This window comes from Olea europaea, chromosome 1 (genome assembly GCF_002742605.1).
Source record: "Olea europaea var. sylvestris chromosome 1, O_europaea_v1, whole genome shotgun sequence".
Lineage (NCBI taxonomy): Eukaryota > Viridiplantae > Streptophyta > Magnoliopsida > Lamiales > Oleaceae > Olea > Olea europaea.
The window spans coordinates 33,687,253-33,700,149 of record NC_036237.1 but is presented as its reverse complement, the minus strand read 5'-3'; the positions used below and the strand labels follow the sequence as shown (position 1 = coordinate 33,700,149).

General features: G+C 35.3%; 2 long non-coding RNA genes across 3 annotated transcripts; one reads left to right on the top strand and one right to left on the bottom strand.

The window, feature by feature from the left end:
* Positions 1–6,399: 6,399 nt before the first annotated feature.
* Positions 6,400–12,897, top strand: LOC111402121. The gene is made up of 3 exons (XR_002704191.1): positions 6,400–6,614; positions 7,707–7,782; positions 12,517–12,897. It is a non-coding gene; the product is annotated as an uncharacterized LOC111402121 (long non-coding RNA).
* On the bottom strand, positions 8,350–11,872 carry LOC111402115. 2 transcript variants are annotated; one of them, XR_002704189.1, is made up of 3 exons: positions 9,847–11,872; positions 9,682–9,759; positions 8,350–9,542 (listed from the first exon to the last, which is right to left on the bottom strand). It is a non-coding gene; the product is annotated as an uncharacterized LOC111402115 (long non-coding RNA). The 2 variants fall into 2 exon arrangements; XR_002704186.1 differs by having other exon boundaries at positions 8,350–9,759.

Sequence of the window (12,897 nt, the reverse complement as noted above, 5' to 3'; positions counted from 1 at the left end):
ACATATGCCCTCGTCAAACAAATGAATAAGATTGTGGAATAAGATTGTGACCAATTTATTTTGTCTATGATTAGCAATGCTATAGTCACAAAAAGTAATGGAAGGTCACAATTCACTAAAGAACACTTAAAATCTTTGTTTCATTTACTTGTTCTTGGGTTTGTATCCTCTGTCAAACCAATTTTAGAATGAACTCAGATATGTACTATCAACTCCCTTCGAATAATTTTGGAACACAACATTTATAGAGTTAGATTTTGATGTAGTAGCAGCATGACGTGGATCAACTTTAACAAAAGGTGACTGCAGAGTTTTCGATGGCTTTTGTGCTCTCTTCACAGGAAGTCCAGATGATGGCGATGCAGGTGTATCGTCCTAAATAAAAAACATTAAAAACAACATTTCTTAAAATAGTGTATGACAATCGGTCTGAATTAATAATATTAAAACACTAAATGTTCCACTAAAATTGAAATCTTTGGATTGAAGTTTAATAGACTCCAACACGCGTACAATAGCCTCATCAACCTGATCCTACACTTCTTTACTGGCAAAAAATGAATTATCAGAGCTTTTAGGTGTTTGTGAAGAGCCAACTCCTAGATCAAATGAAGGAGATTCAAGAACATAGTTATCATGAAGAGCATGTGGAAACTCAGGAGCCATGTGACCCTTGTCCATTTTTTCAGCCACATCATCACCTTTTCGCTCAGATTCTATGTGACCCTCGTCCATTTTTTCAGCCACATCATCACCTTTTGGTTCAGGTTCCATGTAACTCTTGCCCTTTTTGTCAACCATATCATCATGTTTCGGCACAGGTTCCATGTGACCCTTGCCCTTTTTGTCAACCACATCATCATCTTTCGGCACTTGTTCCGTCAAAATATCTTCACTGCTCAACTTCTTATGAAGTTCATCCATCACCGAAGATAAAATATCAGATACAGATTTAACAAAAGTTTTAAGAGACAACCTGATGTCACTCAAGCCATCTTTCAATATATTGTGACTTTGAATGACCTCATTAAGCTTTAAAGAATTGTTTGATTGACACAAGTTTACATTCATTTCAGATAATTCTGACTTCATCGACATAAGCTCCTCTTTCAGCCCTTTGTTCTCCACTTGGAGCTTGGTTATTTCCTTATCAATCAACTGCTTCAGTCGACTACATTCCTGATAAATTTTGTAGTTAGTAGAATTGTATATAAAATGTGTTCTTAAGTGAATAGATAATGATATTACTTACCTCAACACATGAGCAATCTGGATGGTAGGCAGCACTTTTCTGATCGCGAGAGCTAGAGTTAGCAACCCTCGTTTGTTTATACAGCGGTGGGTCTACAAAATCTGAATCTTCAATATGTACCTTCGACAGCAAGGGAGTTGCCTTACTTGTGCCTACTTGATTTTTAAAGATCCTAATGTTCTGAGTTAGTTGTCTAGGCTTTGAGTACTGTACATCTACCAATCGTACACAACATACACAAGAATGAAGAAAAGTCACAATGCACAAGTCACATGTTTCACGTGACAATCATATGAAGAAAGTCACAATCATATGAAGATAGTCACAAATCACAACATACATAAGGGCAAAGAAAGTCACAAGCCACAACATACATAATGACAAAAAAAGTCACAAGTTACACGTTTCAAGTCACAGTCATAAAAGATATGTCACTTTACAAACAGTATATTCATAATTCAGGTCACAAATCATATTTCATATCATAATATATGTGAAATTCATATTTAGAACCTGTCATATATGACGTTGTGAGCTCTACTTTAGATGGATCAATGTCGTTTATCACAACCTGTTTCATATAAGATGAAAAAAAATATTGAGCATGTGTCATTTTAAAATTTATACAATTAACCAAATGATTACATAACAATTTGGATGTATTTAAGACCTTACATTCTCATTACCAAACACTTTGTCCTCCAACATTGCCGCTGAAGAATGTTTGTGCACAGTCTAATTCATAATGCGTGGATACTTCTTATAAATTCTTGTGGCCACATTCCCCTCAAGTGCAGGTATGCACTCATACAGCCACACCTGGAAAGCCACTAAAAAACCTGTCAATCTGTAGTGACTAATTTGTTTTGATAGTCACTTTCTTAGTGACAATAAGGTGGTTTCAAACAAATATCTACCCCAAGAAAATGCTTCAAGAGTGGCAAAATCGTCTACAAGTGCAAATATATATTGATCCACCACCTTCGGGTAGGATGTAGCAAATAAATACAAGGTGATGAGATAGATAATTCCAATCTTAACAACATCAAGGTTTGGTGCATCATCCAGTGAAATAAAAACCCTCTTGACATCTTCACTTGTAACAAATTTTAAGTCCTTAAAATATATGTCCTTCACTGAAGACGGTTTTTCATCTAACATCGGTCGACCATCAACCCATCATACCTCAATCCTGTAACCAAAGAAAATTCAACAATTGAAAATCGAATATATCTCCCATTCAGGTTAAACCACATCTACTGCTTTTTCGGTTGCTTGACTTCCCGTAGTAAAATTTGGTGAATCAATTGTGGCTACATAACTATCTCCCTACAATGCATGTAGTAGGAGAAACATGTATTTTCTAGAATTTCCCTCTGGGCAGCATTAAACTTCATCACAAAGTGCGTAATGACACTCTGTATTGGTGTTGTGGTAATCTTCCCAGAAAACCAATTCCTTGGTTTTATTATATATTTACAGTCTTGCACAACGATAATGTTAAAAATATTACCGTGACCTTCGCTGTGACCAACACATACACATTCAGATCATAAATAGTTGGTCACAAAATTTCCAAAATCATAATACAAAGGAGTATAAAGTCATAACACCTATTTCATTCACAAACAATCTAGCACCCCTTAGAAAACGACATTCGATTAGAAAAATAGTAATTGATCTCATAGTACATAAAATAAGTCACAAACCCTTCAAATTACAAAATACATAAAATAGGTCACAAAATGATATTTCTTTACAGAATACCCAAATCAGGTCGCAAACTACACAAATAATAGGTCACAAATTTCAGAAATTAGGTCAAAAAATTTAAACTCACCTTCTTCATAGGTTTCCCGCTAGAGGCCGACATTTTAACTCTCTTTGTTGAAGAAGAATCTCCTCCAACATGTTTCCTCTTTCATTTATCCTTCTACATTACTTTCGCACCAATACTATGAGTTTTTGCCATTTCAAACACTACTATGCTTTGAACTAAAATGTAATATGAATATTTCTTCGATAAACAAAAATCTATTGAACGGTTGGTACCGGTAAAGAAATACAGTGAGACGTTTCTTTGCTGTATTGGAGAGAGAAATAATTTGTTCTGGTATTCACGAGATAGAGAGAGAGAGAGAGACGTGGTTTTCACGCACCGAACTGTACACACACAGAGAGAGAGAGAGAGAGAGAAACGCGATTTTGGTGAAAATTCAGCACGACACCACACTGTAGAGAGAGAGAAAGGCGGTTTATGGTAAAAAGATATGGAGGTGAGTTGAATGATGGATGTAGGGCTGGGCAAATCTTCCGAACCGAATCGAACCCCACGGTTCTTATCAAATTAAATACCTGAACGGGTATCTGAATTGAGAACCGACGGGTACGGTTCAGTTCTCGATTCTAGACCAAGAATCGAATCTTTCTAATTTTTTTTATATTGAGTAAATCAAATTATTTTAATTTTAATTTTAATTTTTTCTAAACAAATTAACAATTTCTAAATCCAAATTTTTAGCCCAATAATTTGTTTCATTTCTAATTTTTTTTAATTTTTGGCATCATTACCCATTTTATTATTTCATTTCTTTGCCCAACAAGATCCAATCCACTAAATAACTCTAAACAACTACACTAAAGTGCATAACGTTATCTCGACTCTCGCAGCCTCGCTGACATTTCAAAACCTGTACAATCATCGGTTGATGCTGTGACCTCCGATCGAAGTTGCGACTTCCGTCGTCGACTGAAGTTTTGATCATAGCGATCATTTGAACAAGGTAGTCTATTAGTCTATAGCATTTCAAAATCATTGAATGTATCATTAGTTGTATTTATATAATGTTGTTATAAATGTTAAAAAATTTAATTATAGTACAGAACCGAACCAAACCGAACGGAACCGAACCCGAACCTGAACCCGAACGGTTCCATAATTATATTTGGACCCGACAGTTCCATTTATTAGATACCCAAAAATTTTGGTTCTGTTCGATTCGATTTTCTTTAGAACCGAACCAAACCAAACCGACCCGCGCCCACCCCTAGATGGATGACTATGTGTAGAGAGACGTGATATGGACAGTTTAGATTGCATTATCACGTAAAATGCATAATTACGTTATTTTTATTAATTTTAAAATAAATAATTAACACATGATTTTAGAAGATTAAATTTAATGACCCTAGTTTTGAAATGTAAAAGCAGGTGTGAAATTTTTTTTAATCAGAATTCAGGTATAGTATTAATAATTAAATATTACACACCCTAACTAATTTCATACTAACCCTAAATCATTTTTCTTCTCCCTATTTATCTTTGAGTCATTTCTTCCCACACCTATCACCACTTCAAACTAGCAACTGACGATCATCGCACGCAGTGACAATCGCATCACTGGCGACAGGCTCTCTCTCCCTCTCTGTCTCTTTGTAGCGCTGTGTGATCTATTTCTATGGCTCGATCTCTCTCTCTCTCTCTCTCTCTCTCTTGCTGTATTCTACATATGCCTCTCCGTTGGTGTGATCTGATGGTGATGGTGGTGGTATGATGTGGTGGTGATGTCTGTGGTGTTGTTGGAGGCGACGGGGGTGGAGATGGTGGCGGGTTTGGGGTTTTTTTGTTGGGTGGTGGTTGTGGTGTGGTGTGGTGTGATGATATTTGTATTGTTGGGGATGATGGGAATGATGGTGGATCTAGTGGCGGCAACGACGAGGATGAAGGTGATGGCGGGTTTGGGATTTTCTTTTGTTGAGTGGTGGTTGTGGTGTGGTGTGATGATATTTGTATTGTTGGCGATGACGGGGATGATGGTGGATCAAGTGGCGGCAACGACGGGGATGGAGGTGATGGCGGGTTTGGGATTTTCTTTTATTGGGTGGTGATTGTGGTGTGGTGATGTCTGTGTCGTTGGTGATGATGGGAATGGTGGTGCATTTGGTGATGGTGATGTGATAAAGGTGGTGGCGAGTTTGGGGTGTCGTGGAGATGGAGGTTCTCTATTCTCATTGGTGATTGTTTTGGATATTGGGATGTTAGTGATGGTGATGGTAGTAGTAGTGCAATATTGGTGGTGTGGTGGAATGTTATGGTGGTGGTTGTTGGTAGTGAAGGTGATTGTTAATGGCTTGAAATTTGATAGTGATGGTTGTTGTGGTTTTTGTTGGTAGTTGTTTGGATTTGGTGGTGTCGATTTTGGTGGTAGTGCTGTTGTGGTGGTGGCGACGATGTCGGTGCCGGTGGTATGTGACCCACTATTTAGTGTATATTATTAATTATTTGGTTATTTCTGACTAACTATTAAAATGTGATTAACAAATTTAAAAATATGTGATCGATAAATAAATTATGACATATATTTTTTTTTATTTGTAACCAACAAAATAAATTGTGATTTATAAAATTTTTGATCTGTGACTTTGAAATAATTTGTGACCTATAAAATTTTTAATTTATGATCTCAAAATAATATGTGATCAATTAATTTGATAACATGTGATCAGTAAACAAGTTGTGACTTATAATTATGTACACGTGACCATTAATTATATAATTGTGACCTTATTATATTTAATTATTAAACATTTCTAATAATTAGTTTATATCTAAAATTTAAATTGAATTGTGTCATACACTTAGAGTTGACACTTGACTTTTGAAATTTTCTCCCCAAATAATTAATTGATATTGCTTCATGATTAATTCAAAGTTTTAAGAAATAAAACCCAAACGATTGCTCCTTTTTGTACAACAAAAAAAAGTCAAATGTCATTACATTATTGTCGTGAAGTCTAAGAGCGTGTTTGATAGGCATTAAAATTAGATTTTTAAATAGATTATGAAAGAAATTTTTGAAATATATGATTAAAAATTTATGGGGTCAATAAAAAATACAGTTAATGTTAATTGTTTGATTTTGATTTTAAATTAAAATATGATTTTAACTTAAATCAAGTGCTTGTTTGGTAGGGATTTTGATAATTAATTTTTTGACCGTTAAAAATAAAGTGAATTTTATTTGTAAGAGAAAATTTTAAAAATAACGTTTAAAATAATAAAATAACGATAAAAAATTTGATTTTAATTAATTTTAAACCCTACCGGACAAGCTCCAAATTCTATAAAAGTGAAGTGCGGCATCCCATACTTGGAAAAGGAGTGAAAGAATAATGATTATTCTTATTTAAATCGTATGATTTAGAGCTCCGATTCAATCCCCGTCTGGATTAATCTATTTGTACCCTCCTCTTCCTCTCCTTCACCAAGCCCGTGAAAACTAACGGCGTTAACAATTACAGTAATAGTAGCAGCAGGCCCGTGTTTCAGTTTCCTAAAACCAGGACATCTTCTTCGGATGCGGTAATTTTGACAATTACTTCTACTTCCTACTGTAAATGTAGAAATAATTTTGAGGATTTTCTGTAAAATAAAAGTAAAATGTCCCTACAATGATTTGATTTATAATTTTGGATTTTAAAGTTCCGACAGTGCATTTTGTTTTTAGCCTTGCATTGGAGTGGATATTTGTAATGATAATCATGCTGATTGTATTCTGCAGCAGATTTTTTAGCATCAATATAGTTAATAGTTTTATTTTGTGCATATGAGACAAAAAAAGTCCCAGATCATTTTCCAGCAAATTGCAGGAATTCTGATATGACGCAAGAAATGTAAATGAAATTTGATGTCGCTTTTGGTTAAGTTTCTAATTTACTTAGGATCATGGAATAACGTTCGTTGAGATATGGAATTCTAAATATTTGTATATAGCTGTGTGCATGATCTCATCTACTGATGTAGATAAATGAATTTAGATTTTTGTATGCTGTGTTCTGAGGGATCTTGGGGCTTGCTTTTGTTTTCCTTTCTATTTATTTTGATCGGGTCACTTAAAATTTATTGGATGGAGCTCCATTGGCTCGATCAACATCTACTGAAAGTCTGTCCATGTCAATTCGCACAATGCCTTCACTTCCAACCAGTAGACCATCACTTAAGACTCGGTTGCCCATACTGCCAATTGATCCTCCTAGCAACAGACAAAAGAAAAGTATGGATTCCATTCTTTAGCTATTTCCGAACCTAGTTATCTTAACCTTGCCACAAATCAGCATGCACTACTCCCTTTTAAATAAAACTCTCTCTTTAAAATTTCTATATCACTATAAAAACTGTCATCATGTCGAAATAAGGGATGAAATATTTATTAAGTTAAAACCTCATGTCCATTATGCATTGAACATTGGGGGGTATTTCTTCCATAATTCCATTCACATGCAAATTTGAGCAGTCAAAGTGCTTCTCTGTATAGGAGTGTAAGCATCCTTGTTCTCTGAATACCGATCTGTGACAATGGTTGGATAGTGTTGCTATCTTCTTTATAAGAGCAACATATAATTTCAATTCATTTGGTTTATTTCATGCTAATGTAGATACCAATGTGAATTGCAGGTTCTCAACAGATTTGGCACAATTAAACTTAAAAGATATCGGAGACGAATGCGCCTCTTCTGCCCTTCGTGATGAAGTATGTTATTTATATACCAAAAAATAAAAATAATTGAACCAGTGTTCTGTATATAATACAGTTAATTTCCTGCTCAGGGAGGAGTTTGTTTTCTGCTTGTCTTTTGTCAATCTAATAAGTGTTTACTGGGCAGCTCGATGTGCTACAAGAAGAAAATGAGAGTATTCTTGAAAATGTTTATATTAATTTGATAAACTCTAAGGGTGTGTTTGATTACATTTATTTTTCATGGAAAATATCAATTTTCCATCCAAATTTCTACTTAGAGTGTTTGACTGCTATTTTTTTCCATGGAAAACATTTTCCAACTTTTGAAAATATGCCTAATTTTCCTTGTTTTTAAGGAAAATATTTTCTTTGGATAGAGGTGGTTTTTATTTTCCACAAAAGATGGAAAACATTTTCTTTTTTAGGTAATATTTTCCATGTCAATCAAACACACTCTAACTGTTTTGTTTATACATGAATACCTCTATTAAATAGAGGGGAATACAATATCATATCCCATAAAAAATAGGACTTATCTAATTTGAATATAATCTGTAGAGAAATAAAAGGAACAATTCCTAACTAGCCAACCAACTGGCTTATCTTATCTTACCGGATTTATTTAATTTCAACGAAGATAAAACTAAACTATGATAACTATATTACAATAAAATCGTAACCTCTCAACACTCGCCTCAAGCCGGTGTGAAGATATTAATCACCCCAACTTGTCTATACACTTTTCAAAGCTTTGTCTTGCTACACCCCTCGTAAAAATATTTGCTACCTGCTCCTTGGATAGCACGAACAAAACACATACTTCACCACTATTGATCTTCTCTTTTAGAAAATGCTTGTCAATCTCCACTTGCTTGGTGAGAACATAATGGACCAAATTATAGGTAATACTAATTGCGGCCTTATTATCACAAATAATCTTTATAAGCTTCATACACGGAAACTTCAATTCTTCTAGTAGTCTCCTTATCCAAATTATTTCACACACTTCAGGGACTAATGCTCGAAGTTCTGCCTTCGCAACTTCAGGCTACTTCATTATTTTTCCTTTAACTAAATTTTCCCAAACAATTGTACCATAACCAGAAGTGGATTTTCTATCATTCAATTGAGCCTGCCCCAATCTGCATCTATATAAACTTCCACACCTCTTTCTACATTCTTCCCAAAAAAAAACAATACTTTCCTAGTCCTATAAACTGCATCTAAATGCCCTTGAAATGGATAGTGCATATATTAACTGACCATGCTTACTGCAAAAGCAATATCAAGTTAAGTATGTGACAAATAAATCAATCTTCCAACTATTCTCTCATATCTCTCCCCGTATATTGGATTTCTTGCCTCTTTACCCAATTTTCCATTAGGCTCAACCGGAGTTTCACAAGGTTTACAGCCAAGCATACTTGTTTATTTCAATGAATCCATCATATACTTTTCTTTGAGATATGAAGATACTGATAGGCTCCAATCCACCTCACACATTCTAGAAGGACCAAGAAGAAGAATAACCTGCAAATGGGTGGAAAGCTAGACTGTTAGAGTATAAAAAGTGGGAGAGAAAAACAGTTACAAATAGCTCTCAAATAAAGAAGGGGAGGGGAAAGGATTTGGCATGCAAAATAGTGAATTAAAACTATATCGTGGAGAGTACAACCCTTTCGAAATGCTGATTGTATTTCCTTTATTTCTGTAATTCATCTTGTCATCAATACGGTTCTATAGTGGAGTCCTTATAAGAGAGAACTGACCGCCTACAATTTGAGTTAGGTGCAATGAAAATTGAATTTCTGAGAGCAATGTCTAGAATGATAGAGAGGTTCGATTTGATGATGAGAAAAATGGATTAGCAAGAAAGAGAGTGGAATGAAAAAGAAATAGCAGAGAACTCACCTGAGCTGGCGATTTCTGAAGCCCCTTTGCCGGTGAATTTGACTGGAAACATTGAGACACAGAAAATCCCACCCAAAACTAACGAAGTGGGATAAAGTGCAGTTAGTCGAAGCTGCTGTGAGGAAACCATTGTAAGAAGAAATCGGAAACTAACTGAAATCTTACCATCACCATTGCCAAAGTAGAAGAGATCGGAGATGGAAAGGATCTTTGCAATTCGGCTAAATCTGGAGAAGAGGAACGAATGGAAATTATTGAATTGGATGGATTTGGACTTTGGCAGGGAGGTGGACCAGTAGGTAGAAGATCGAAATGAGTATTTAAAACAAGCCCAATTAAGTTTTGGCCCGTCCATAATCAAAACTAACTCCAGCAGCCCACATATTAGCTACAACCCACGTGTTTTCCCTTATCAAAACTACTCCACCAGCGTAGTTCCATTCGCGGGGCATTCCAAAACCCGTGACTCAATCCCAGTGACCACCACACTACGACCTGCTAACACGATGAAGGTGGCGTCATTGTTTAAGAGGTTGACGGTTGTCGAGCTTCATACAAAAAGGGAGAAGGGGCTGCATCTCGACAAGAAGATTGTGGTAGAGACATCGTGCAAGGTTTTGGCGATGGATGCGTTCAATGACAAAGAAGCATCTGTTGGAGCCTTCTGGTGGTTTCTTTGCACCACTTTGGGCCGACCGTATCCAACTCAATGTAAAGAAGGTTTCGCGTCTGGAAGGGCTCATCAAGATAGCATATCTCACTGGAAATCTGGCGGCTATCTGCACTCCATCTGATTACAATAAGTTAGAAGACCTAGTGGGATTACATTCATTAATGGGCTAAAATTAGACACTTGGGCTGAAGTTGTTCTATTATGTCCCAATGGGTTAGGCTCTATTATCAAAATGACTTAACTAATTGAAGACAAAAATTAAGTGGGTATGACAGCCCAAAATCCAAGTGTACCCAAATATACCATGCTAGCTACACCTTTAAATGTGTGTGCTTCAAATGGGATAGAAATCTTTCCTACCAAAATCTTGACGATGGAAGAGCATGCAATTGGCATCACCAACACTTCATTAACTACCACCTTGTGGACAAGGTGGATTTATAACTCGGGGTATTGATAGGCTTCATTCCAACTCGTGCATTCTAGAAAGACCTAGAAGAAGAATAACCCACAAGTGGGTAGAAAATTAGTCTATTAGAGAGTAAAAATGGAAGGGAAAAACTGTTACAAGTAGCTTATAAATAAAGAAAGTGGGGAAAAGGATTGGGCATGCTAAATAGTGAGTGAAAATCATATTGTGGAGAGTACAGCCCTCTTGAAAGGTTTATTGTATTTCCTTTACTTTGTAATTCATATTGCCATCAATACAGTTCTATAATGTTTGCTATTATTCATCCGTTTCATTGAATTGTCAAGTGGCTCCTAGTAGATACCTGTCTTATTTCTTGTTCTTTCCATTCCCAAAGACTATTGAAGTTGTCCTAGGTCTCTAAAAATTTTTTAGCTAAAAACTCCTTAAGACATACAAGTTCTTCCAGATTATCATCTGTGAAAATAATGTTATCGACGTATACTATCAAAATAGAAATCTTACCACCTATATGCTTGATAAACAATGTATGGTCAGTCTGCCCTTAAAAATATCCAAATTTTTTTACTGACCTAGTGAAGCGATCAAACCATGCTTTTGATGATTGTTTTAAGTCATAGAGTGAGTTCTTCAACCAATGTACATTATTACTCCCAAATTCTTTCGCGAAACCTGGTGTTGACTCCATGTAAACTTCTTCCAATTCTCCATCCAACTACGCATATGCTATTATGACATTAAGCAGTTAAGAACAATGTGTAGAACGACAAACTTGTTCAAGATTTCCGAACTTAAAAATATCTAAACTTTTTTACTGACCTAGTGAAGCAATCAAACCATGCTCTTAATGATTGTTTTAAGCCATATCCAAACTTTTTTACTGACCTAGTGAAGCGATCAAACTAGGCTCTTGATGATTGTTTTAAGCCATAGAGTGAGTTCTTCAACCAATGTACATTGTTACTCCCAAATTCTTTCGCGAAACCCAGTGGTGACTCCATGTAAACTTCTTCCAATTCTCCATTCAACTATGCATTTTTCACATTCATCTGCTATTATGACATTAAGCAGTTAAGAACAATATGTAACTTGCTTAGGATTTCTCACTGGTGAAGGAAACATTGAGAGTATGCTAACAGTTGAATTGGGATTAAAGGAGCTTGTTTCATTGAAGGTTTTTACTTTATATTATTTGCACTTCGATTTGTTTAACATAAGATATGCTTTAGTTTGTTTGTACTTGTCAACATCTGCAGATTGTCCTTTAGTTTATGAACATAATATATACTTTAGGTTTTTTTGAGCATTCGATTCATCATATCAATTCACTCAATGTAGCAATTTTCTTTACTTCCTAATTCATTATCAGATTAGTTCGTTTAATAATTGCTGAGGTTGTAGTTTCTGATGTTTGATTCATCTCATAGATTACCGAGAACATAGACAATATCATGCTAATGTAACACTGTGTTCTAGGGGTCCATTTATATGCTTATTATGCCCTCATTTGATCCCCATTTTTTGGAGAAAATGAATTCTTCAACAGTATTTTGACATAATGTTAACCATACATTATTCAATAAAATAATATTACACGCAAATTCAAAACCTTTCATTATTTTTTAACCACACATTTCACATCAATACACTATTCAAAAATTCATTTTTCCCATCAAAATGGGGCTCAAACAATGGCTATTTGTATACTAAAAATAAATTTTTTGTCTTGTAGTTGAGCAAGGTTTGATGAGCTAAGAAAACTGGATATTGAACAAAGTCTTTGGGAGGAATCGCGCAAAGTAAAATGACCAGGATACTGCTCTTCATGATGGTCGGAAGTCTGCTATGCAATCCAAACGTTCTACTCGCTATCTCAGTATTTGTTATAGTAGATATTTAATAATTAGTAGCTACAGTAAAGCTCCCTCTGATTCACTGAAGTATCTTTGTTTTTGTTGGTGATCAGATTGTAAGTAGGTTTATTGTTCAACATGCTATAGAACAGTATGAGATATGGTGTGCTTTTTTATTTTTCATAGTTAGGGGTTATGCACTTGTGATTATATGGCAAGCCGAGCTGCCAGAGAAATAAAATGGAATCAAATTTTGGTTA